Below are 25,409 nucleotides of genomic sequence, written 5' to 3'. Positions count from 1 at the left end.
TGCGCTTCTAGGGACTGGTGTTTGTGCGCACAGTTTTTATTGATGAGTCAGAGTGGCAAGTGCTGCGCATAGTTGCAGTGGAATGTGGCTGCCCAGGGCATTATAAAACTTCTCACTCTTAGACCTACTCATACACGTCGGTGAAATGGCGTATTTAGCTGTCTAAATTTGAATCATATGCTGGGGGAGAAATCGTCGGACATCCATGATTATTTTGTTATTCAGCACCCCTGGTCAAAAATATGTTCCCGTGCGCCTGGAAGTAGGCTATGATTTGAATGTAGACTGTTGTTAAATTTGGCAAATACAAAACGGGAGAAACAATATGGTTCATGCTCTCTCATGCTGTTTCATTCATGCCGAAAAGTAGGGAGAATGAAACATTAAGCACGTTCCACTTTTGCATAAATAATTCCTGAACGTTTTTTTGTCAGGGCTGATAATGCAACTGTATTTGACAAAGGCTATTTGCTAGTGACAAAATATGAGCTTTCAGTGTGATACGATCTCTTTGTAGATTACGTTTAATTAAAACGTGGTTCATCTGTTCTGGCTATCCCCGCTATTTGGATCTTACTGTATCTCACTCAATGAACATCTCAACACTAAATGAATGATACAAGGATACAAGGAAGTTTATTGTCACATGCATATAGTTACTGGAAGTAAGAAATGCAGTGAAATTATGTCTGGTGTCAGCCTATTTGTGCATTTATGGGGGGGTAAAAAGTGCAGTAGAAGAGGGGTTTAGTAGATTAAGTGGCAAGGGCTGCATAACAAAAAGGTGGGGGAGGATTGGGATTGGGTGGGGGGCACCAACAAGGAGCACCCAAGAGCAACAGGGGCAAGGAAAAACTCCCTTACCAAGGAAGAAACCTTGGGCAGATCCACGGCTCAAGGGGCTAACCCAACTGCCAGGGGTCTTGGTGTGTGTGTTGGGGGGATGACAGGGGAGATGGGGGATAGTGTGCTGTGTATGTGGGGAGAGGGCAGTGTGCAATATGTGTGTTGGAGAAGCTTCCTCATGAGACAATGTGCTGTGTATTGGGGGGGGGGGGGGGGCAGTGTGCTGTAAGTATGTTGGGGATGTGTGTTGGAGAAGCTTCCTGATGAAATAATGTGCTGTGTATGTAGGGGGGGCAGGGACTTACTATGATGACTAATGATGATCCGTAATTGTCATCAGATAGCCTAGTCATATAGGTAGACATTCAGTGTGTTTGAAATAATTAATTCGATAATATTTTCCATCTTTGCAGAGGAAAAGTTTTGTGTAAAGGGAATTAAAGGCCTGTCTCATATAGACGCCTGTCTCTAATACTAGCCGGTGCAGTTTGGCGATTTGGGAAAATAAAAGCCCAGGCTATTATTTGGAGTTTTACTAGAGTATGTCTGTCTGTCTGTGTTTGTTGCTTGCATACATACTTTTACAGCTTGTCCTCGGAGGGGGGGGGGGGTCCAATTCCTTGTCTGGGACACTACACATAAAAATAAAAATAAATTAAAAACAGCCATTATCAAGAAAAGTTCCACATTTACATCTAGATTATCTGCAAGGCAAAATGGAATAAAATGACATTTTTAGCCAATAAAAAGGGGATAACAATGAAGTAATTATATACATATATATATATATATATATATACATAAGTAAGTATATACATATATACAAAGTAATAACTTTGACTTTGACTTTGACTTTGAATGGTGGAATGTGGTTTTGGGTCACAGCAGAGCCTGAAGGGCTTCATCAATTAGTGGTAGAGTTGGGGCCCTGGGCCACTCGGGCCGATCTGGAAACATTTGAATGACAAACGACGCCAAAAAATACAATTTTCATGCCTCCTTTGCCAAAGAAATGTCTGATATGCTTGAAATTCCATATTTAGCAAATTCAAGGGAGGTTTAGCCTATTCAGCATTCATCATTAGATGTGATTTCGCGCGTTTCAGGCCTGCATGTAAAATTAAATTCTGAAAGTGAAAAGTGAAACTCTGCTAATGACAGGCTCACATGTGGATATTGCTGGTGAAGCCTAGTGGAAGACTGCCTATAGCCTATTGGTAATTGTAGTGAAATTCTGCCAAGCGCAGATCTGACTTGTTACAGTCGGTTGGAAGTTGTGGATCAATAAATGTAGTGGGCTAGCCTTGTCAGTCGTTGTCACGTCAAGTTATTTTTAAGTTTAAACACAACGCAAAAGTTTTACATAGAACATCTTCATATGGCCATCTCTGCTACACGGTGCACAGACAATCTGTTGCGGTTTAGCCAGTAGGCCTAGGCTAGTTTTGAATATGACAGGGGGACGGTAGTCTTCCTGATTGAGCTTAGGCTACTTTACAATTTTACTGTCTCTGAATTTATTTCGTTGTTGGCCATGTGCACATAGCTGCCTGTTTAACAGTGTTTCTGTATTTAACTCTGGCAAGCTGTTGAGACGTTAGGTTATTGGTTGAATGTGCCAGGCTGTTATTGTCTTCTTCGTAAAAGACGTAAAGCAACATAGCCTACCACAACTTTTTTTTATGTTCCAACTAGTACATGTTGTGCAATGTTGCTAGGAAGGATTTAGCATTGCAACAATCACATTCTTAGCGTTTTAGGGGAGCCTCGCGCTCTATAGACAGTCTTTTGATCAAAAATGATACTAATACTATACTATACTAATGATATTTAAACATGCAGAACAAAATTGATTTAAATGTAAAGAAACCAAACCAAGAACCAAAACACTTCATTCATTCACTTCATTTTTAGCCATGATGATACCCACGTTCTCTCCATAGACAGTAACCTCTTCTCCTCTTCTCTCCCAGGCTTCTCATCCTCTAGCGCCATTCAATTAAATACGCAAATACGTGATGACGTATTGACTGCTGCTTGCTTTACTGAGGAGTTGGCATCACTGACTGACATTCCCTCCACTTTTGAGAAAAATCGACAGACACTAGATCTCATGCGAGAATACAGCGAACTCAAAATGCCACCAGACATCGACGGACTGTGTTACCTATCGTTTTTGTAATTTAAAAAAATAAAGCATGTTGCTGCAAACCTGTCAATCTGTATAGGCTTATCCTGGACTGCCACATACTAGGTTAGCCACCTACTGGATACAAAAAAGCAACAGCCTAGGAACTATGTGAATAAAAACCTACATGTTTGAATTACCATAACAGGACTAATCGTGGAGGATAATTCAGTGATAACTTTAGTCATTTGCATTTATCATGCTAAAAATCTGACATCAAAGGGAAATTTATAAACAAACATTGTTTGTAATGGTAGACTATTACTAACGATTCGCGAGAAAAACCAAGGTAAATAGATAGATAGATAGATAGATAGCAGTGTTGCGCGGTCTGCCCGAAATTAAGCGGCCCGCGGATGACCGCAGTCACCCGCGGTTATGAGTCATAAACAAAATATTTTAATGATATTCGGGTAATTTGCGGGCGGGTCAGTTAAAATTAATTAAATATATATTTTCTACAAATAGGCCTACTTAAAATATCAGAAGAAGGCTAGCATCAATACAGTAAAGCATCAATACAGTAAAGTAAGTAAAGAAGCTGAAGACGCGAGTTAAAATAATAAAGACACCCCTTCAGGAAAAGCGATAGGGCCTAAGCTATGGGAAATATTGGGAAAAGTTCTTAGAAGATGACAGTAGTACAAGTTATGGTCTATGTAGGCCTACTTCTTGCGAAGCCATTTAAAAGTATGACAGCCAAAACGGGCAGCCTGCAGGAATAAATGTTATGGCAGGCACAGACTACACAGCCATACCTACCGGTAGGCTATAGGTTCGCGCATGCATAAAAGTTACCTTAGTTCGTTGTGTTTGTGATTTTAAACAGTGGATGTGCTTTAGTAAATGTGCTTTGTGCTTCATTCAGCATTATAAACCAGTTCTTACGCTAACGTTTTGACCAGCAACGTATCTCTCTTGCCTATAACTTGCCTCACCATTTCTGTTTTCGAAAGAAAGATGTAGGCCTATGTCCATGGCCTTCAAATCGTATAGTGTTCTAATCCTTGGTGGTTGCATGCGTGCTTGCGCTCTTATTCTCATTCTCTCTCCTGCGCAAACATTATGTCCTGCATACTGCGTGCAGTTCTACCGCATAAAGTTTCGCAAAGAAATTAGTTTGTTTTACAGAAATGGCCTACTGTCACACTGCATGCAGGCTATAACCAAAAGCACACATTTTGTAAATAAGCGGGTCGGATCGCAGGTCGGGTATAATTTTGTCCTAATTAATATTCGCGGTCCGAGTTGCTGTCGGGTTGATTAAAATATCGGGCGACCGCGGGCCGCTTGTGACCAAACCCGCGCAACACTGATAGATAGATAGATAGATAGATAGATAGATAGATAGATACTTTATTGATCCCTAGGGGAAATTCAAGATTCAGGCCTGCAGGCTGAAACTGCCTGGCGTCAAGCAGATGATGTAGCCTACAGTTACCAATATGTGGCAGACTAGAAATGTTAAAGTTTAGTTTAACACATTGTGTTATACAGTAACAATGGATGTGTGGATAGGATAGTCCACATTGTTAAGGGCAATGATGGCTTTGAGACAGTCGCAAGGTATGTCATGGGAAGTGGCTTTGTAGGAAAGTATCTTGCTAGATAATGTAAGAACTGTAATACCTGGCCAGAACTACAAGGCCCAGAATGCTTAGCATGGAGAGAGGAAGTGGCAAGGAAGAAGAGGGAAAGTTAGATTTGGCGTTGTGGCTGGTGAATAAACACGCTTTTCAGTTCGAACTCGTTTGTACGTGAATCCTTATACTACTATCCTCCCCCTGAACATATCAAGGTTTACAATAATTTAGCCTACTTGACGCAAGTATGGATGTTTAATCTGCTCACCAATATCGCCATAGGGGAGCAGTATTGCCATAGAGCAGTCTTTTAGGCTATCCTTGTCTCGGCCTATCATTGCAGAGCGCGACCTCCAAAACATGACGTCAGCCCGCCCTTAAAACAGGCACACACACCCCCGTCTTTAACTGAGAAGACGTAGCTTACAGACAGCAACGAAGAATTATCAGCAGCAAAGGAATCAGCTAAAGGTAAGCCCATGGAAACTTGATTTGTTGGATGATAAAGTTTGTCAGTGCAGTGATGTTAAGGCCTGTAAACGAAGTCTTTGGGGTCACTTTTAAGAGAGCCCCGTGCGCAGGGATGGAGTGAGAGAAAGCGGAGAGGTTTTTCGAACTGAGAATGAGATGCGTGTGGAACGTGCTGTTGAGACTGGAGCTAGTCATATTCAAAATAATGCAAAAATAAATCCGCAGATAAAACCAAAATCCTCGTTCATTTGCTAACCACTTTCAGATAGAATGTCAGGGATTTAGCCCCGAAGTTACGGATAACTTCGGCTCTGGAGTGGTAACAAGCTCCCTGTTCTCCGACTAGGTCAGAAGAAAAAAACAGTAAAGGTTAACGCTATCAAACAAACCCACATTTTTCTCCAGTAACTGTAATGTATAACTGTTACATTTATTTTGTAATTAAATTACCTAACGCAATTAGCCTACATGTAGCCTATCTCATTACTCCCCAACACTGAGCATCAGAGACGTCTCTATCCCGCCGGTGAGATACATACCTATAGCCTTTTTTTTGTACTTTTAGGCTTACTATTAGAGCTCCGCGAGTTTTTGTCACAGAGACATAAAAGTATCGTCTAAAATGTGAATCTTCTAAAATGTAAGATTGAATATGTTGTCAGAGATTTGTAGGAAGCAAGAAACCAATTTTTACTGGTCCCATTGACCTATTTGGGGGAGGGGTAGTGTGGAAAACTCCCTGCTGGACATATGAGCCTACGTCACTCCTTAGACTCACGTATTGTGCACATGCGCAAATACTCCCTTTTCCTTTGTAGTTCGTTGCCAAACACGAGTACAGCTGCTCTTAATGTTGCACGTTAATCATATAAACGTTCTGTTGTGTTGCCGTGTGCGTTATTGAAAACGTAAGTGTACAACTATTTTCCATACTGGTGTTAGATGTATCTTGTTTTGTGTAGTCAACTTGACGGTATTTTACTTTAGTAGCCTACAGTTGCAGTATAGCATGCTCATGTCTGTTGTAATGCTAGTAACCTGTTGCACAAATATAACATTCAGTAGTTATAGTAATACCTTTATTCATGGATGAATGTTCATACAATGTTGTAGTACACTTGTGAATTACGATTCTGCTGAGTATTAGTCCAACTGTTGCACTCGCGATAGTGTTGCCAATTTAGTTATATTCGTGTATATGCGTGATATTCGCGCCACTAGTCGGTCACATGACTATTGGATCTGAAGGCTACTGTTATGCTCCATACGTGGTCTTAGAGTGCCATCTAGTGGTTAATGTTTATAAAGACACGGTGCAGCTCCAGATTTCTACTGCATTGGTTTCTGTTGATTCCCATTGCCGTTCAGCATTTCGGTTGTTTGCACAGCAATTATTTATTGCATAGCAATTATGTATATTGCAGAGTGAATATTGTCGAGTGCTCATTAGTCTGTATATTTTGTGCATACATATGTATATATTTATGTATGTTATATTCTTTATGTACAATTTATATTTATATATTTTGTATTTCTTTATTTACAGAAAACCACACACACACACACACACACACATACAAACACACCCCCACTTAAACACACAAAGAACACATACCATTGCAAGCAACAAGCACTTTATTCACCTGCTGGAACTGGATTTCAATAAATCTGTTGAACGAAACCAAAGGTTGCAGCGACTCTCTTACCGGAGTACATAGCCAGTTCGGGTAGCAGCCAGCGAATAATGCACACGGACTTCACAGGTAGTATAATACCAGTGGAGATCACAAAAGGAGGAGATCGCGGGGGTGCGACACACACACACACAGACACACACACACACACTTTAAGACACACCTCTTTTGTTGCTGGGGACAGTGGCAGACACACAGAAAGTGAGTGACTAAATCCACTAGCAACTTTTACCACTGTCTTTCTGCCTCACTGATAGCACATTAGCACATGTGCATAACCCCTCCCTCCATGCCACAGCCGAGCTGTGGCCACACTTATACCTTTTCTTAAAATAGTTATATATATATATATATATATTAGACTTTATTACTGCATTGTTACACTGTTGGACTTACTCATTTGCACGATCACCATGACCACTATCACCATTGCACTCACTCACACAGAGAACCTTACCTTACCTTACTATGCACAGAGAATAACAGGCTCAGTCCCTGCCTCAGTCATTGCAAGTGCCTCTTGATTGATTAATCAACACTATGTGTATACTGTTTTTTAGAATTGATTTAGATAAAGTGTTAGTATAATTTGTATTTTAGTATATTTAGTATATTATTTCTCTTCTACTGTCCTTGCTTAGTTGTGTTTTTATATTATATACTTTAATTACTTTTTCTGCTGTTAGTGAATGTGTGTGTATTGTCTGTGTGCTACTGAGACCTTGAATTTCCACTGGGGATCAATAAAGTATCTATCTATCTATCTATCTATCTATCTAAATTCACCTCATTCTGTTTTCATTTTGATTTCTAGGTAACCCCTGCCTTGAAGTGCATTATTTGTTTGACTTAAATCGACAGCTGTTGAAGTGGCATACAATGTAAGAATTAGAAAACGCTGAATACTTGCTAATTCCTTAATAATACATCTCAATTGTCTATTTACATGTATTTTAAGAAAGAAAGGAACAGTGTACATTAATCAACAGGACCTTAACATGTAAATGCACCAGATTTAGTCACTAACTAGTTTTCATCTGCAGTCCCTGGCAGGTTGATATTTTAAAAATGGGATTGCACATCCCAGTGATCTCATGACTCTGTGTATGTGGATTGTGATGGACCTCTTTAGGCCTATCCACTCTTCCGTTGTTTCTGCACGTGTCTGCATGAGCCAGTTGTAACAGTGTGTAAATCATTGTTTATTTATGTTTTTTATAGGGACGGACCTGACAGGCAAATCATTTACTGCCTTAAATGCAAAAAGCCGTATGGAAACTTGTCCACGCATATGAGAAAGGTCTGCATGAAAAAAGACACGGAGGAAATGCGGAAAGAACGACTCAGGCAAGCAAAGACATCCCAAAAAGACTGGACCAAGGTGGCCAGAAGTTGGGAATACGGTGAGATCGCGGAGTTAATGAACAGCGCAGATCCCTGCCGTGCACTCATTGAGAGATTGGAGAGCAAAGGCTTTTTTGTGCTCAATAACCCAGGACGCTCCACGGCAGATGTCGTTACAAATGAAAAAGAAGTGGTATGTTTTTTTCTTAACTTGTTTTGTGTGTGTGTGTGTGTGTGTGTGTGTGTATTTGTTGTTTTCATTGCTGTTGTTTCTGTAGATGATCCAAGCTTAGGGTTTAGGAAATTTACATAAATCGCTGTTTGTTTGTATTGCAGGTGAACAATGTTCCGGGTAGCCCTGGGAAACAGAACCATGTCCTGGACAGGTGAATATTACATTACATTACATGTATGCATTTAGCAGATGCTTTTATCCAAAGCGACATACAAACGAGGATTAACAATCAAGCTACATAGAGGGAAGTGTGTAGAAGAAAGTAGTGCTGTACAGGGTGGAGACGGTAATGCAGGGTAAGTGCTAAGACAGGAGGTGCTCTCTAAAGAGTTGGGTCTTGAAGTTTCTTGAAGCTGGAAAGAGACACCCCTGTTCTCTTGTGTGTTCCTCAAAAAGACCAGATCTTGATTTCACAACTGACGATGCTGGGACCTCTGCCACCTATCCCCAGCAGTGCAGTGCTCTAAATATAAACTAAATTCATGTGTGTGTCACACTTCTTTTGTCAACTTTTATATAGCTAAAAACATGAATTCTGGTTAATGATCACTGTGGAATTGTTTTGTGTAAACATTTTGCATTATTACAATATTGTTTATGTCAAATGATTAAAGACATAACAAAAATGTATTTATATAGTGTTCATAACAGCATAATAATAACCACATTCATAATCTCATGTAAAAAACAAACAAGCACAAGGCACATTTTTGGACACATTGGGGACTGAAATGGATTTAAGAACCCCCTGAGATTGAATGTCATCACTGAGACATGGTGAAACACATGGATGCCAATCAACATACATGTGTATGAACACCAGTCAACACTAAGATATTACTCTGTGCTCTTCTGGGAGTACTTGATGCAGGCATTTCACATATATTTTTTACATCACTTTGGCTACGCAAGGCTCTGACTTGCACAACACTGACACAATGCAACACAGGACCTCAACAAGCCCCACTCTTTAACTTTTTTTTTTTCCTAACGAGGTGCCGTTGGATTCCCGCTGACCTACTCTATCCCATTAGTGTATCGAAGGAAAACCACTTGGTAAAGGTTAGGAAGCAGTCGAGGGCCAGGAGAAGGCACTGCACCATCCTCCCTGGAATGTTTTACCCCCACACGTGTCGTTGAAGATGAGGCAGGAGTATCCAAGAGACCCGGGAGTATGTAATCCTCCAGGTCAATCAACTGATTTTCCCACCACGCTCTCATACTCTGGAACGCCCACCACAGATGTTTCATTTTTAACTTCACTTTTCTACGTTTTTGTGTGTGTGTGTGTGTGTGTGTGTGTGCCTTTTTTGTCCTTCTCCTATAATAATACAGTTATTGTTTTATGCTTTTCTTGCCAGTGCTGAACATGACCATAACATGAGCTGTTTTAAATTATACATTTTCATTAGACTTCGTAGATGTAGGTATTACAGTTTGGAGTCGAAATTCGAAGTGTAAATATGGTTTAAATGTGTAAACAGGACGCCTGATATTTAATGTATGTTGATGAATGGGAACGGTATTGTTGTGTGTAGTAATGGGTTATTAGTAGGATGTAAACAGTGCATGTGTATTAGCACTTTATTGATTAAATTCTTATTTCTTGTCTTTCTAGATAATGGAGCCCAACTTGTATTTTGAGCCAGCGACCTCCGAGCTGACCTTGCGGCCATCTCAGGAGGCGCGGGCTTTCACCAAGTTCATTGTGAAGGACTCACGTAAGTTGTGTGCGCGCGCGCGCGTGTGTGTCTGTGCTTGTGTGTGTGTGTGTGCGTGTGCGTGTGCGTGTGTGTGTGTGTGACGTCATGGTTACTAATGTGCATTTGTTACATTTGGTTTTTTTAAGGCATAACCAGAGGAGCAAAGCCATGATGAGGGACACCATCGCCATTGCGGTTTCCGGGGCCCAGCGCTCCCCAGACTGCTGCGAAGCCCCTGCCTGCCCCACGGACTCTGCTGCAGCAGCCTGAGCAGCCAGACCAGCCCCTCCAGCACCACCCGCCCGCCGACGCCTCTGGTCTGGCTGCCACCATCAGACAGCCGCTGGCCCCGGAACTCTATGACCTCATCACGGCCAGCTCCTCCACTGCCTCCTCCTCCTCCTCAGCAGCCGCCCCATCAACCGGTGCCAGCGCGGACGCCACCGCCGGCGCAGAGGCTGGTGCCACCTCCTCCGCAGCCGCAGCCTCCACTGCTCCAACAGTGTCAAGGAGCACCGCCTGGAGGCATAAGCTCCAGGCGCAGAAAGAGCGCCGTGCCCGGGAGCTGGGAGAGGACCTCAAGCCAGCGAAGAAGGTCACTCACTTCAACTGCAGGCGCTGTGGCCAACCTAGAACCAGAGAGTTTGGCCACAGTCGCTACAAGAAGGAGACCTTCTGCTCCCGGGCCGAAGGGAGAGGGAGAACTGTGGAGCAGTGGCTGGCAGAAATGGAGCTGAGGGATGAGGCAGCTCTCCCTCCTTGAGTGGACACTGTGTGTGTGTGTGTGATGGGGCAGCTCCCCCTCCCTGAGCGGACACTTTGTGAGTGTGTGTGTGTGAGTGTTTGTTTGTTTGTAAATATTGTGTATATAGTTTGTGTTTCATAATAAATATTATATAGTTGTTTTAATTGTTTTTGTTTTAAATAAAAAAAAAACTTGCTATATCCTGCTCTTTTTTTCTACCTTTAAAAATCTAGACTAGGTGCCTGGTAGTGAAGTCAGCGCTTCAATATCGGGTTAGGGCTGTTTCTCGGCAGTAGGGTTGACTCTCTCGCAATCGTCGTCGCTGATTGGCTCCTGCTCCGCTCCGCACCACCCTAACACTCTCTGCCTGTAATAATAATTCTAATGATTCTAAAGATTAGAATTGGATGATGTAAGTTTCCTTTGTGGTTGATACGATATTAAAAGCTCAGAGATATATAAAGGTGCTATGCCATTTAGAGCTTTGTAAGTAATTAACATAACCTTTAAATCAATTCTATAGGAAATAGGGAGCCAGTGCAGTTCAGCCAACACAGGGGTGATGTGTTCTCTCTTCTTGGTCTTAGTTAAAAGTCTAGCCGCAGAGTTCTGTATGAGTGCCAATTTCTTTAGATGTTTTTTGGGAAGACCAGTGAAAAGTGCATTGCAGTAGTCTAACCTGCTAGTGATAAAGGCATGAATTCGTTTTTCTGCATCTTGTTGAGTTAAAAAGGGCACCTGTAAACACCCCACGTGGGAGGATTACTACAATCTGGGCTGCCCCGTATCAACAGCCTGTATTACCAATGGCAAGACTGCCACCCTGTGGCAATATTGGTGAACTGGCAGTGAAATTCTTTTAAAATGATTGCGGGTGATTCTTAGACTACTGGCACTTTCATGTCCTTTGATCATATTTTATATAAATAAAAATAAAAACAGACAAACAAAAAAAGGGAAATTTCTAACTTCCATAATTATCTTTACAAATGAAATACAATGGAATACAATTTTCTATTTTTTTGAAAAATGTGAGTGAATTAAGTATCAGTGAAATAATCAAAACATAATTGGGGTATTCAAGGTCAAGCAACTATTTATGTGATTTTTTTACGAAATGTTTTTTTTTTTACCAAATGTTTAACCAATTGCCGTATTTCCACTACAACACTGTAATGTGTATTTTGCATGCATTCACCTCTGATACCCCTGTCTTGTTTGATCTGTATTGTTGATATCTCTTTGCTATTTGAGCTCACTGGAACCTGATAAGTATAAAAGCTATAAGCTTCATTACATCTGCTGCTCCTGGGAACGTTTTTGATAACATATTAACATGTTTAATATAGCCTAAGTGGATTAAGTCCATCTGTACACATACGTGTACATCATGTTTAGCGGCAAACTACATCGCTATTTTGACATTTTTTTTTGTTGCCATGTGGCTGCAGAACTTAAGACTGGAGTGAAAGTGGCAACAAACTACATGACACAGTTCCAACACTTTTTTATGTCATGACAAACTGACAATGCTTTTACACATTTCTAAACTAGAATACACCATGAAATATTACTGGACTTCTTATCTGTTCAGAATACTTCATGTTACATGATAACTGATATAATATAGTTTAAGGTGTTCTCTTTAAAGAATCGCACACACAATATTTATTTTCGCCAACATATTTATTTATTTACCACTCAATTATTCAGTGGGAAAATAAGGTATTGAACACCACTAATGAGCAATTTTAGACATTAAACATGTGCGTCAAGGTTTTTTTTTTAAGGCCATCATGCGTTGCCTTTGGCGTTTGAATGCATTAAAGCCTCTTGAAGGTGTATTATTTTGTGAGCAATTCTTGTTGTACTCTTCAAAGGCAATCCTGTGTGACTTTGATGGATCTTGGTCAATGAGGGCTTTCTCGTCTTGCCTCCAACACCTTCTAGTGCTTTCAGCCGAACCTGCAGCCCTTACATCTTCATCAGTTCTCGCTGGGGTCGCTATTGTAACCTGTATGGAAATGTTGGGTGGAGATTCCATGTCATCATATTTTTCACTTTGGAATTTATGAATCTCCCAAAAATCTGATAATCCTGTACATTTTTCTGGGACTCATCACTTCTATTACAACCATATTGTTGACCATTATTGGCTACTATTTCAATCATCCACACATAGCTACCCAGTGACTTATCCAGACTGACTAAACAGAGATATTTAAGCATTATGTTATGGAACAACTAACACGATTCTCACCGAGAATCCACTGTCCACATCCATCTGGTCATCTGTGCTTGAAGAGGGTGGTAGACTTGGTTGAAGGCTTGATTTTTTAATTGGTGCCACTCGGATTTTCTTAATCCTATCCATTTTTTGTTTTAGAGCTTTTGTTTCGGGAACATCAGAGTCTTCATCATCCAAAGTTGAGGTTTGTGGCAGTGGTACACTTAGTTTGGAATAGTCCGCCTCATCCATTTCCTCCTCGTCGAAAGACCAAATGCTGATTTCCTCATCGTCATCAGTTGGAGGGTTTTGTGGTGTTTTGTTGTCAGAGATGGTTTCCTCTGGTTTTTCTGCCATTATCTGTGAAACCTCGATATAATCCACTACACAAACTTTCAACAGTCAGTGCAACCACTTGAAATACTTGCAGTGAAATGACAAATTGTGGTTGGTGCTTAAATCTGCTATCTGCAAACCACATGTGCAGACCTGTTACAGTGCACCACATGAGCTGCCGTGCAACACATGTGGAGATCTCTCTCTCTCTCTCTCTCTCTCTCTCTCTCTCTCTCTCTGATACGTCTCACTCACACAGACACACACACACACACACACACACACTACATGATTGTCACATATGACGCTCAAACCCACAGTTTAAAAGACAACCCTGCTATCATATATGATATCTGATAGAGTACACCATATATGCATGGTGGCCAGTAATCATATGTGCTTCATGGTAAAGGGTTTTGCAATCATGAGTCAAATATTATATGGTAATGTAGTGTTTCATTGTACACCGTATCTTGGAATGAGATGCCTAATTGTGGTCTTAATAGTTTTATTGTCAATATGTGTGAATACAGAGTAACGGAAATACAGTTTAGCATCTAATAGGAAGGGCAAGTAGCAGGGTAAAGATGGGTATGAATAAGTATTGATTTACTAAAGAGCAATGTGCAGCTGAAGTATGTTAATATACAAAATATGCTGTACTACTATATATAAGGCAATGTACAGATGTACAGGTATACATATGTAATATGTAGCCTAATACACAGATGTTTAGATACATTCATATATGTGTATGCAGATGTACAGCGTGAATAGGAAGGGAAGGTTAAGCAGGAGACAGGGTTTCAATAGGGTGACAACCGTGGGGAACCTGCTGGTTTTAGGCTGAAGGTGTACACATCTCTTGTGACCAAGGAGAGCGGGCTGAACTCCAAGCTATGGGCCTTGGCTATTGGCAGTAGACCCCGATTCATATGATAGATAGATAGATAGATAGATAGATAGATAGATACTTTATTGATCCCCAGGGGAAATTCAAGAAATGTGATTCCAGGTGTTGCGCACGGCTGTATCTCGGTGATGAAACAGACCACGGCCACTGAGGCATAGCTGCCTGATTTCCACACGAGGGCGACACTAGTCACGCTAGGGAGGCGCTCACATGTGAATCCCGACGCCCCCTGAATGTGGAAGGCACGCTAGCTGCGGACTTAAGGGTTAAGGGTTAAAGCCTTAAGCAGAGCCGAAAAAATCTCAAACCCATGGTATACCTGCGGGTTCGTATATGATTCCGGCCCTAGCAAACCTCCAGGCGCTAACTCAAGAGTCATATGTGATGAACATGTAACAGACTGTCATTCTCCCATACTGCCACTAAGGGGCCAAGACTGAAAAAGCGCTAACTCAAGACTCGTATGTGATGGAAAATGTAACAGACTGTCATTCTCCCATACTGCCACTAAGGGGCCAAGAGTGAAAAAGTGCTAACTCAAGACTCGTATGTGATGGAAAATGTAACAGACTGTCATTCTCCCATACTGCCACTAAGGGGCCAAGAGTGAATACGCGCTAACTCAAGACTCATATGTGATGAAAAATGTAACAGACTGTCATTCTCCCATACTGCCACTAAGGGGCCAAGAGTGAATACGCGCTAACTCAAGACTCATATGTGATGAAAAATGTAACAGACTGTCATTCTCCCATACTGCCACTAAGGGGCCAAGACTGAAAAAGCGCTAACTCAAGACTCGTATGTGATGGAAAATGTAACAGACTGTCATTCTCCCATACTGCCACTAAGGGGCCAAGAGTGAAAAAGCGCTAACTCAAGACTCGTATGTGATGGAAAATGTAACAGACTGTCATTCTCCCATACTGCCACTAAGGGGCCAAGAGTGAATACGCGCTAACTCAAGACTCATATGTGATGAAAAATGTAACAGACTGTCATTCTCCCATACTGCCACTAAGGGGCCAAGAGTGAATACGCGCTAACTCAAGACTCGTATGTGATGGAAAATGTAACAGACTGTCATTCTCCCATACTGCCACTAAGGGGCCAAGAGTGAAAACCCGCTAAGTCAAGAGTCGTATGTGATGGAAAATGTAACAGACTGTCATTCTCCCATACTGCCACTAAGGGGCCAAGAGTGAAAACCCGCTAAGTCAAGAGTCGTATGTGATGAACATGTCACGCTAGCTGCGGATTCACATACGATTCTGGCCCTAGCCAACCGCCTATCTCCGCGACGCAAGGTCACAGCGAGACGGGGGTGGCGGCGTTGCGTCCGGAGCGTCAAAATTAATCTAGAATCTCACCCGATCCTGAGCGCCCCCTCCCCCACCCCCCCCCAAACACACACACATTAGCTTAGGCTAAGGCCTTGTGAGAGGCCTACTAGCTACTGTGACGGGACGGGCCGGGAGAGGCCTGGGGATGAGTGCTTGTGCTCAGACGGGCTCAACTCGGGCCTAGGAGCAGGGAGAGACACAGAGAGCTGCGCTAGACCCCCCCCACCAAGCACAGCCACACACACGCACGCACGCGCGCGCAGGTGATAGAGAGGGACAGTGAGAGGGGCCTGTTGCTCAGAGAGGCTCCAGCTGCTCAGAGAGGCCCCGACTTATTATTATTATTACATTATTATTATTAAAGTTGGGCCTAGATGCTGTGCTATACCCACTGCAGCACCCCTACACACACACACACCCACCCACAGGCCCCAGCTGCTCACAGAGGCTCCAAAGACTCCTCTCTGTCCCCTGCGCGCGTGTGTGTGAGCCTGGGAGCATTACCCTGTATCCTACATCTAAACTTAACCCCGATTAATACACGAACAGAGGCCCAACCTCTTCCCTATCCCCTTTTCCACAGCTAGCACAACCTAGACTCTGTTCTCCCAAAATTAATTTACAATCTAACCCAATCCTCCAGCTTAGGCTGAGGCCTTGTGAGAGGCCTACTAGCTACTGCTGACCTCTGACTTGACCCCTGATGCTTGGAGAGGCTTGGGGAAGAGTGCTTGTGCTCACACGGGCTGCGGCTACTCACAGAGGCCCAAACTTAGGCCGAGGCCTTGTCAGAGGCCTACTAGCTACAGCTTGACCTCTGCTTTGAGCCCTGACGCTCGGAGAGGCACAGAGAGGCCTAGGAGACAGTGCGTGTTCTCACACAGGCTGCAGCTGCTCACAGAGGCTCCAAAGACTCCTCTCTGTCCCCTGCGCGCGTGTGTGTGAGCCTGGGAGCATTACCCTGTATCCTACTCCTAAACTTAACCCAAATTAAACACGCTAATCAAACTAGCTAACACCCTCTATGCTAAGCCCGCAACACAAAGTGGCAAACGCCCCCCCCCTCTGGGTACCACCCCCCCCACGGACAACCAGGCTTAAGCACCGATAAGTACTGGTGCACTGTGCCCCACTTAAGCTAACCTCGCAAGGGTTAAAGCCTTAAGCAGAGCCGAAAAAATCTCAAACCCATGGTATACCTGCGGGTTCGTATATGATTCCGGCCCTAGCAAACCTCCAGGCGCTAACTCAAGAGTCATATGTGATGAACATGTAACAGACTGTCATTCTCCCATACTGCCACTAAGGGGCCAAGACTGAAAAAGCGCTAACTCAAGACTCGTATGTGATGGAAAATGTAACAGACTGTCATTCTCCCATACTGCCACTAAGGGGCCAAGAGTGAAAAAGCGCTAACTCAAGACTCGTATGTGATGGAAAATGTAACAGACTGTCATTCTCCCATACTGCCACTAAGGGGCCAAGAGTGAATACGCGCTAACTCAAGACTCATATGTGATGAAAAATGTAACAGACTGTCATTCTCCCATACTGCCACTAAGGGGCCAAGAGTGAAAAAGCGCTAACTCAAGACTCGTATGTGATGGAAAATGTAACAGACTGTCATTCTCCCATACTGCCACTAAGGGGCCAAGAGTGAAAAAGCGCTAACTCAAGACTCGTATGTGATGGAAAATGTAACAGACTGTCATTCTCCCATACTGCCACTAAGGGGCCAAGAGTGAAAACCCGCTAAGTCAAGAGTCGTATGTGATGAACATGTCACGCTAGCTGCGGATTCACATACGATTCTGGCCCTAGCCAACCGCCTATCTCCGCGACGCAAGGTCACAGCGAGACGGGGGTGGCGGCGTTGCGTCCGGAGCGTCAAAATGAATCTAGAATCTCACCCGATCCTGAGCGCCCCCTCCCCCACCCCCCCCCAAACACACACACATTAGCTTAGGCTAAGGCCTTGTGAGAGGCCTACTAGCTACTGTGACGGGACGGGCCGGGAGAGGCCTGGGGATGAGTGCTTGTGCTCAGACGGGCTCAACTCGGGCCTAGGAGCAGGGAGAGACACAGAGAGCTGCGCTAGACCCCCCCCACCAAGCACAGCCACACACACGCACGCACGCGCGCGCAGGTGATAGAGAGGGACAGTGAGAGGGGCCTGTTGCTCAGAGAGGCTCCAGCTGCTCAGAGAGGCCCCGACTTATTATTATTATTACATTATTATTATTAAAGTTGGGCCTAGATGCTGTGCTATACCCACTGCAGCACCCCTACACACACACACACCCACCCACAGGCCCCAGCTGCTCACAGAGGCTCCAAAGACTCCTCTCTGTCCCCTGCGCGCGTGTGTGTGAGCCTGGGAGCATTACCCTGTATCCTTCATCTAAACTTAACCCCGATTAATACACGAACAGAGGCCCAACCTCTTCCCTATCCCCTTTTCCACAGCTAGCACAACCTAGACTCTGTTCTCCCAAAATTAATTTACAATCTAACCCAATCCTCCAGCTTAGGCTGAGGCCTTGTGAGAGGCCTACTAGCTACTGCTGACCTCTGACTTGACCCCTGATGCTTGGAGAGGCTTGGGGAAGAGTGCTTGTGCTCACACGGGCTGCGGCTACTCACAGAGGCCCAAACTTAGGCCGAGGCCTTGTCAGAGGCCTACTAGCTACAGCTTGACCTCTGGTTTGAGCCCTGACGCTTGGAGAGGCACAGAGAGGCCTAGGAGACAGTGCGTGTTCTCACACAGGCCGCAGCTGCTCACAGAGGCTCCAAAGACTCCTCTCTGTCCCCTGCGCGCGTGTGTGTGAGCCTGGGAGCATTACCCTGTATCCTACTCCTAAACTTAACCCAAAATAAACACGCTAATCAAACTAGCTAACACCCTCTATGCTAAGCCCGCAACACAAAGTGGCAAACGCCCCCCCACTCTGGGTACCACCCCCCCCACGGACAACCAGGCTTAAGCACCGATAAGTACTGGTGCACTGTGCCCCACTTAAGCTAACCTCGCAAGGGTTAAAGCCTTAAGCAGAGCCGAAAAAATCTCAAACCCATGGTATACCTGCGGGTTCGTATATGATTCCGGCCCTAGCAAACCTCCTAGCTCCGCGACGCAAGGTCACAGCGAGACGGGGATGGCGGCGTTGCGTCCGGTGCGTCAAAATTAATCTAGAATCTCACCCGATCCTGAGCGCCCCCCCCCCCTCCCCCCCAAACACACACACATTAGCTTAAGCTAAGGCCTTGTGAGAGGCCTACTAGCTACTGTGATCGGACGGGCCGGGAGAGGCCTGGGGATGAGTGCTTGTGCTCAGACGGGCTCAACTTGGGCCTAGGAGCAGGGAGAGACACAGAGAGCTGCGCTAGACCCCCCCCACCAAGCACAGCCACACACACGCACACACGCGCGCGCAGGTGATAGAGAGGGACAGTGAGAGGGGCCTGTTGCTCAGAGAGGCTCCAGCTGCTCAGAGAGGCCCCAACTTATTATTATTATTACATTATTATTATTAAAGTTGGGCCTAGATGCTGTGCCTAGATGCTTGGGCCTAGATGCTGTGCTATACCCACTGCAGCACCCCTACACACACACACACCCACCCACAGGCCCCAGCTGCTCACAGAGGCTCCAAAGACTCCTCTCTGTCCCCTGCGCGCGTGTGTGTGAGCCTGGGAGCATTACCCTGTATCCTACTCCTAAACTTAACCCAAATTAAACACGCTAATCAAACTAGCTAACACCCTCTATGCTAAGCCCGCAACACAAAGTGGCAAACGCCCCCCCCCTCTGGGTACCACCCCCCCCACGGACAACCAGGCTTAAGCACCGATAAGTACTGGTGCACTGTGCCCCACTTAAGCTAACCTCGCAAGGGTTAAAGCCTTAAGCAGAGCCGAAAAAATCTCAAACCCATGGTATACCTGCGGGTTCGTATATGATTCCGGCCCTAGCAAACCTCCAGGCGCTAACTCAAGAGTCATATGTGATGAACATGTAACAGACTGTCATTCTCCCATACTGCCACTAAGGGGCCAAGACTGAAAAAGCGCTAACTCAAGACTCGTATGTGATGGAAAATGTAACAGACTGTCATTCTCCCATACTGCCACTAAGGGGCCAAGAGTGAAAACCCGCTAAGTCAAGAGTCGTATGTGATGAACATGTCACGCTAACTGCGGATTCGTATATGATTCTGGCCCTAGCCAACCGCCTAGCTCCGCGACGCAAGGTCACAGCGAGACGGGGGTGGCGCCATTGCGTCCGGAGCGTCAGAAAACATGGGGGCGCATGGGGGTGCCGCCAGTCTACCACCAACGCTGCACGACTTGTGGCCAAAAAACCAACTGCACCCCGGTGCACTTGTGGCTATTACCCCCTATCATAGTCAGGGATAGTGAGAGTGAAAACACTGAGGCATAGCTGCCTGATTTCCACACGAGGGCGACACTAGTCACGCTAGGGAGGCGCTCACATGTGAATCCCGACCCCCCCCCGCATGTGGAAGCACGCTAACTGCGGATTCGTATATGATTCTGGCCCTAGCCAACCGCCTAGCTCCGCGACGCAAGGTCACAGCGAGACGGGGGTGGCGCCATTGCGTCCGGAGCGTCAGAAAACATGGGGGCGCATGGGGGTGCCGCCAGTCTAATACCAACGCTGCACGACTTGTGGCCAAAAAACCAACTGCACCCCGGTGCACTTGTGGCTATTACCTCCTATCATAGTCAGGGATAGTGAGAGTGAAAACACTGAGGCATAGCTGCCTGATTTCCACACGAGGGCGACACTAGTCACGCTAGGGAGGCGCTCACATGTGAATCCCGACCCCCCCCCCGCATGTGGAAGCACGCTAACTGCGGATTCGTATATGATTCTGGCCCTAGCCAACCGCCTAGCTCCGCGACGCAAGGTCACAGCGAGACGGGGGTGGCGCCATTGCGTCCGGAGCGTCAGAAAACATGGGGGCGCATGGGGGTGCCGCCAGTCTAACACCAACGCTGCACGACTTGTGGCCAAAAAACCAACTGCACCCCGGTGCACTTGTGGCTATTACCCCCTATCCCTAGCAACAACCTAGCAACCACCAGAATATGACCACAGTAACCACCATAGCAACCACGGTATTTAGCATAGTAAACGCCATATGTACCCTAGCAACGCTATATATTTACTCACCTGACCAACATATGTGTGTTTTTTGGCCAAAAATTTGAAAATGGCTAAATGTTAAATCGCCAAAAAAGTAGTTTTTGCCGGCACATTGCTTTGCGTTACAGCTAGAGAGATGAAACTTTGCACGCTCCATCTGGGTCATGTGCAGAAGGTCTGACTTGAATTTCAGCCTCGTAGCTCCATGCTACCACCCACAGGTCCACCTCTGAAGTGGGAATGGTCAACTTTTTTTATGTTTTTCCTTCACAGTTTTTTTTGTGGGTGTCTCAGAGATCCCACTTTTGGAACAGTTGTCAGGGGCCTCTAGGCGGTGCCTTGCGTCTTGGTCCCATCCCTCTAGCACCTAGCGTTACCGAGGCAGAAGAGGGAAACCTTGTACGTTTCAAACCGTTTATCTCCTTCCGGGAATAATCCACCCACTCCAAACTGAGCCTGGCTTGTTTGAGACGTCCCGTTGTTAAACATATTCTGATTTCATACTGATCGGACCAACATAAGGGAGTTTTTTGGCTAAAAATGTAAAATTGGCAAAATGTTAAATCGCCAAAAAAGTAGTTTTTGCAGGCACATTGCTTTGCGTTACAGCTAGAGAGATGAAACTTTGCACGCTCCATCTGGGTCATGTGCAGAAGGTCTGACTTGAATTTCAGACTCGTAGCTCCATGCTGCCACCCACAGGTCCACCTCTGAAGTGGGAATGGTCAATTTTTTTTATGTTTTTCCTACACAGTTTTTTTTGTGGATGTCTCAGAGATCCCACTTTTGGAACAGTTGTCAGGGGCCTCTAGGCGGTGCCTTGCGTCTTGGTCCCATCCCTCTAGCACCTAGCGTTACCGAGGCAGAAGAGGGAAACCTTGTACGTTTCGAACCGTTTATCTCCTTCCGGGAATAATCCACCCACTCCAAACTGAGCCTGGCTTGTTTGTGACGTCCCGTTGTTAAACATATTCTGATTTCATACTGACCGGACCAACATAAGGGAGTTTTTTGGCTAAAAATGTAAAATTGGCAAAATGTTAAATCGCCAAAAAAGTAGTTTTTGCAGGCACATTGCTTTGCGTTACAGCTAGAGAGATGAAACTTTGCACGCTCCATCTGGGTCATGTGCAGAAGGTCTGACTTGAATTTCAGACTCGTAGCTCCATGCTGCCACCCACAGGTCCACCTCTGAAGTGGGAATGGTCAATTTTTTTTATGTTTTTCCTACACAGTTTTTTTTGTGGATGTCTCAGAGATCCCACTTTTGGAACAGTTGTCAGGGGCCTCTAGGCGGTGCCTTGCGTCTTGGTCCCATCCCTCTAGCACCTAGCGTTACCGAGGCAGAAGAGGGAAACCTTGTACGTTTCGAACCGTTTATCTCCTTCCGGGAATAATCCACCCACTCCAAACTGAGCCTGGCTTGTTTGTGACGTCCCGTTGTTAAACATATTCTGATTTCATACTGATCGGACCAACATAAGGGAGTTTTTTGGCTAAAAATGTAAAATTGGCAAAATGTTAAATCGCCAAAAAAGTAGTTTTTGCAGGCACATTGCTTTGCGTTACAGCTAGAGAGATGAAACTTTGCACGCTCCATCTGGGTCATGTGCAGAAGGTCTGACTTGAATTTCAGACTCGTAGCTCCATGCTGCCACCCACAGGTCCACCTCTGAAGTGGGAATGGTCAATTTTTTTTATGTTTTTCCTACACAGTTTTTTTTGTGGATGTCTCAGAGATCCCACTTTTGGAACAGTTGTCAGGGGCCTCTAGGCGGTGCCTTGCGTCTTGGTCCCATCCCTCTAGCACCTAGCGTTACCGAGGCAGAAGAGGGAAACCTTGTACGTTTCGAACCGTTTATCTCCTTCCGGGAATAATCCACCCACTCCAAACTGAGCCTGGCTTGTTTGTGACGTCCCGTTGTTAAACATATTCTGATTTCATACTGATCGGACCAACATAAGGGAGTTTTTTGGCTAAAAATGTAAAATTGGCAAAATGTTAAATCGCCAAAAAAGTAGTTTTTGCAGGCACATTGCTTTGCGTTACAGCTAGAGAGATGAAACTTTGCACGCTCCATCTGGGTCATGTGCAGAAGGTCTGACTTGAATTTCAGACTCGTAGCTCCATGCTACCACCCACAGGTCCACCTCTGAAGTGGGAATGGTCAATTTTTTTTATGTTTTTCCTACACAGTTTTTTTTGTGGATGTCTCAGAGATCCCACTTTTGGAACAGTTGTCAGGGGCCTCTAGGCGGTGCCTTGCGTCTTGGTCCCATCCCTCTAGCACCTAGCGTTACCGAGGCAGAAGAGGGAAACCTTGTACGTTTCGAACCGTTTATCTCCTTCCGGGAATAATCCACCCACTCCAAACTGAGCCTGGCTTGTTTGTGACGTCCCGTTGTTAAACATATTCTGATTTCATACTGATCGGACCAACATAAGGGAGTTTTTTGGCTAAAAATGTAAAATTGGCAAAATGTTAAATCGCCAAAAAAGTAGTTTTTGCCGGCACATTGCTTTGCGTTACAGCTAGAGAGATGAAACTTTGCACGCTCCATCTGGGTCATGTGCAGAAGGTCTGACTTGAATTTCAGACTCGTAGCTCCATGCTGCCACCCACAGGTCCACCTCTGAATTGGGAATGGTCAATTTTTTTTATGTTTTTCCTACACAGTTTTTTTTGTGGATGTCTCAGAGATCCCACTTTTGGAACAGTTGTCAGGGGCCTCTAGGCGGTGCCTTGCGTCTTGGTCCCATCCCTCTAGCACCTAGCGTTACCGAGGCAGAAGAGGGAAACCTTGTACGTTTCGAACCGTTTATCTCCTTCCGGGAATAATCCACCCACTCCAAACTGAGCCTGGCTTGTTTGTGACGTCCCGTTGTTAAACATATTCTGATTTCATACTGATCGGACCAACATAAGGGAGTTTTTTGGCTAAAAATGTAAAATTGGCAAAATGTTAAATCGCCAAAAAAGTAGTTTTTGCAGGCACATTGCTTTGCGTTACAGCTAGAGAGATGAAACTTTGCACGCTCCATCTGGGTCATGTGCAGAAGGTCTGACTTGAATTTCAGACTCGTAGCTCCATGCTACCACCCACAGGTCCACCTCTGAAGTGGGAATGGTCAACTTTTTTTATCAAACTAGCTAACACCCTCTATGCTAAGCCCGCAACACAAAGTGGCAAACACCCCCCCCCTCTGGGTACCACCCCCCCCACGGACAACCAGGCTTAAGCACCGATAAGTACTGGTGCACTGTGCCCCACTTAAGCTAACCTCGCAAGGGTTAAAGCCTTAAGCAGAGCCGAAAAAATCTCAAACCCATGGTATACCTGCGGGTTCGTATATGATTCCGGCCCTAGCAAACCTCCAGGCGCTAACTCAAGAGTCATATGTGATGAACATGTAACAGACTGTCATTCTCCCATACTGCCACTAAGGGGCCAAGACTGAAAAAGCGCTAACTCAAGACTCGTATGTGATGGAAAATGTAACAGACTGTCATTCTCCCATACTGCCACTAAGGGGCCAAGAGTGAAAAAGTGCTAACTCAAGACTCGTATGTGATGGAAAATGTAACAGACTGTCATTCTCCCATACTGCCACTAAGGGGCCAAGAGTGAATACGCGCTAACTCAAGACTCATATGTGATGAAAAATGTAACAGACTGTCATTCTCCCATACTGCCACTAAGGGGCCAAGAGTGAATACGCGCTAACTCAAGACTCATATGTGATGAAAAATGTAACAGACTGTCATTCTCCCATACTGCCACTAAGGGGCAAAGAGTGAAAAAGCGCTAACTCAAGACTCGTATGTGATGGAAAATGTAACAGACTGTCATTCTCCCATACTGCCACTAAGGGGCCAAGAGTGAAAACCCGCTAACTCAAGACTCATATGTGATGGAAAATGTAACAGACTGTCATTCTCCCATACTGCCACTAAGGGGCCAAGAGTGAATACGCGCTAACTCAAGACTCATATGTGATGAAAAATGTAACAGACTGTCATTCTCCCATACTGCCACTAAGGGGCCAAGAGTGAATACGCGCTAACTCAAGACTCATATGTGATGAAAAATGTAACAGACTGTCATTCTCCCATACTGCCACTAAGGGGCAAAGAGTGAAAAAGCGCTAACTCAAGACTCGTATGTGATGGAAAATGTAACAGACTGTCATTCTCCCATACTGCCACTAAGGGGCCAAGAGTGAAAACCCGCTAACTCAAGACTCATATGTGATGAAAAATGTAACAGACTGTCATTCTCCCATACTGCCACTAAGGGGCCAAGAGTGAATACGCGCTAACTCAAGACTCATATGTGATGAAAAATGTAACAGACTGTCATTCTCCCATGCTGCCACTAAGGGGCCAAGAGTGAAAACCCGCTAATGAAAGAGTCATATGTGATGAACATGTTACGCTAGCTGCAGATTCGCATACGATTGAAGGGAACCCAGGCTGGACAATTTTACAGAGGAAAAGAACAGAGAGATTGTGGATTTTAAAACTTCAAACACTACACCCACAAGGTCTTAATGAAAAATTAAATTAAAGTTTTAAACCACTCTGTGTCTTTTATAGCTCCTCTCTTTTA

At 44.8% G+C, this 25,409-nt stretch overlaps 1 long non-coding RNA gene across 2 annotated transcripts; it reads left to right on the top strand.

Moving 5' to 3' along the window:
• The first annotated feature begins 4,375 nt into the window (after positions 1–4,375).
• LOC121698957 lies at positions 4,376–10,973 on the top strand. 2 transcript variants are annotated; one of them, XR_006026910.1, is made up of 7 exons: positions 4,376–5,088; positions 6,635–6,983; positions 7,597–7,663; positions 8,004–8,319; positions 8,463–8,512; positions 9,357–10,082; positions 10,211–10,973. It is a non-coding gene; the product is annotated as an uncharacterized LOC121698957 (long non-coding RNA). The 2 variants fall into 2 exon arrangements; XR_006026909.1 differs by lacking the exon at positions 4,376–5,088 and adding an exon at positions 5,821–5,996.
• Positions 10,974–25,409: the final 14,436 nt, after the last annotated feature.

The sequence above is a fragment of the Alosa sapidissima genome, chromosome 23, assembly GCF_018492685.1.
Source record: "Alosa sapidissima isolate fAloSap1 chromosome 23, fAloSap1.pri, whole genome shotgun sequence".
Taxonomy (NCBI): Eukaryota; Metazoa; Chordata; class Actinopteri; order Clupeiformes; family Clupeidae; genus Alosa; species Alosa sapidissima.
The sequence above is the reverse complement of the archived record's forward strand: the minus strand, read 5'-3'. Positions and strand labels throughout refer to the sequence as shown.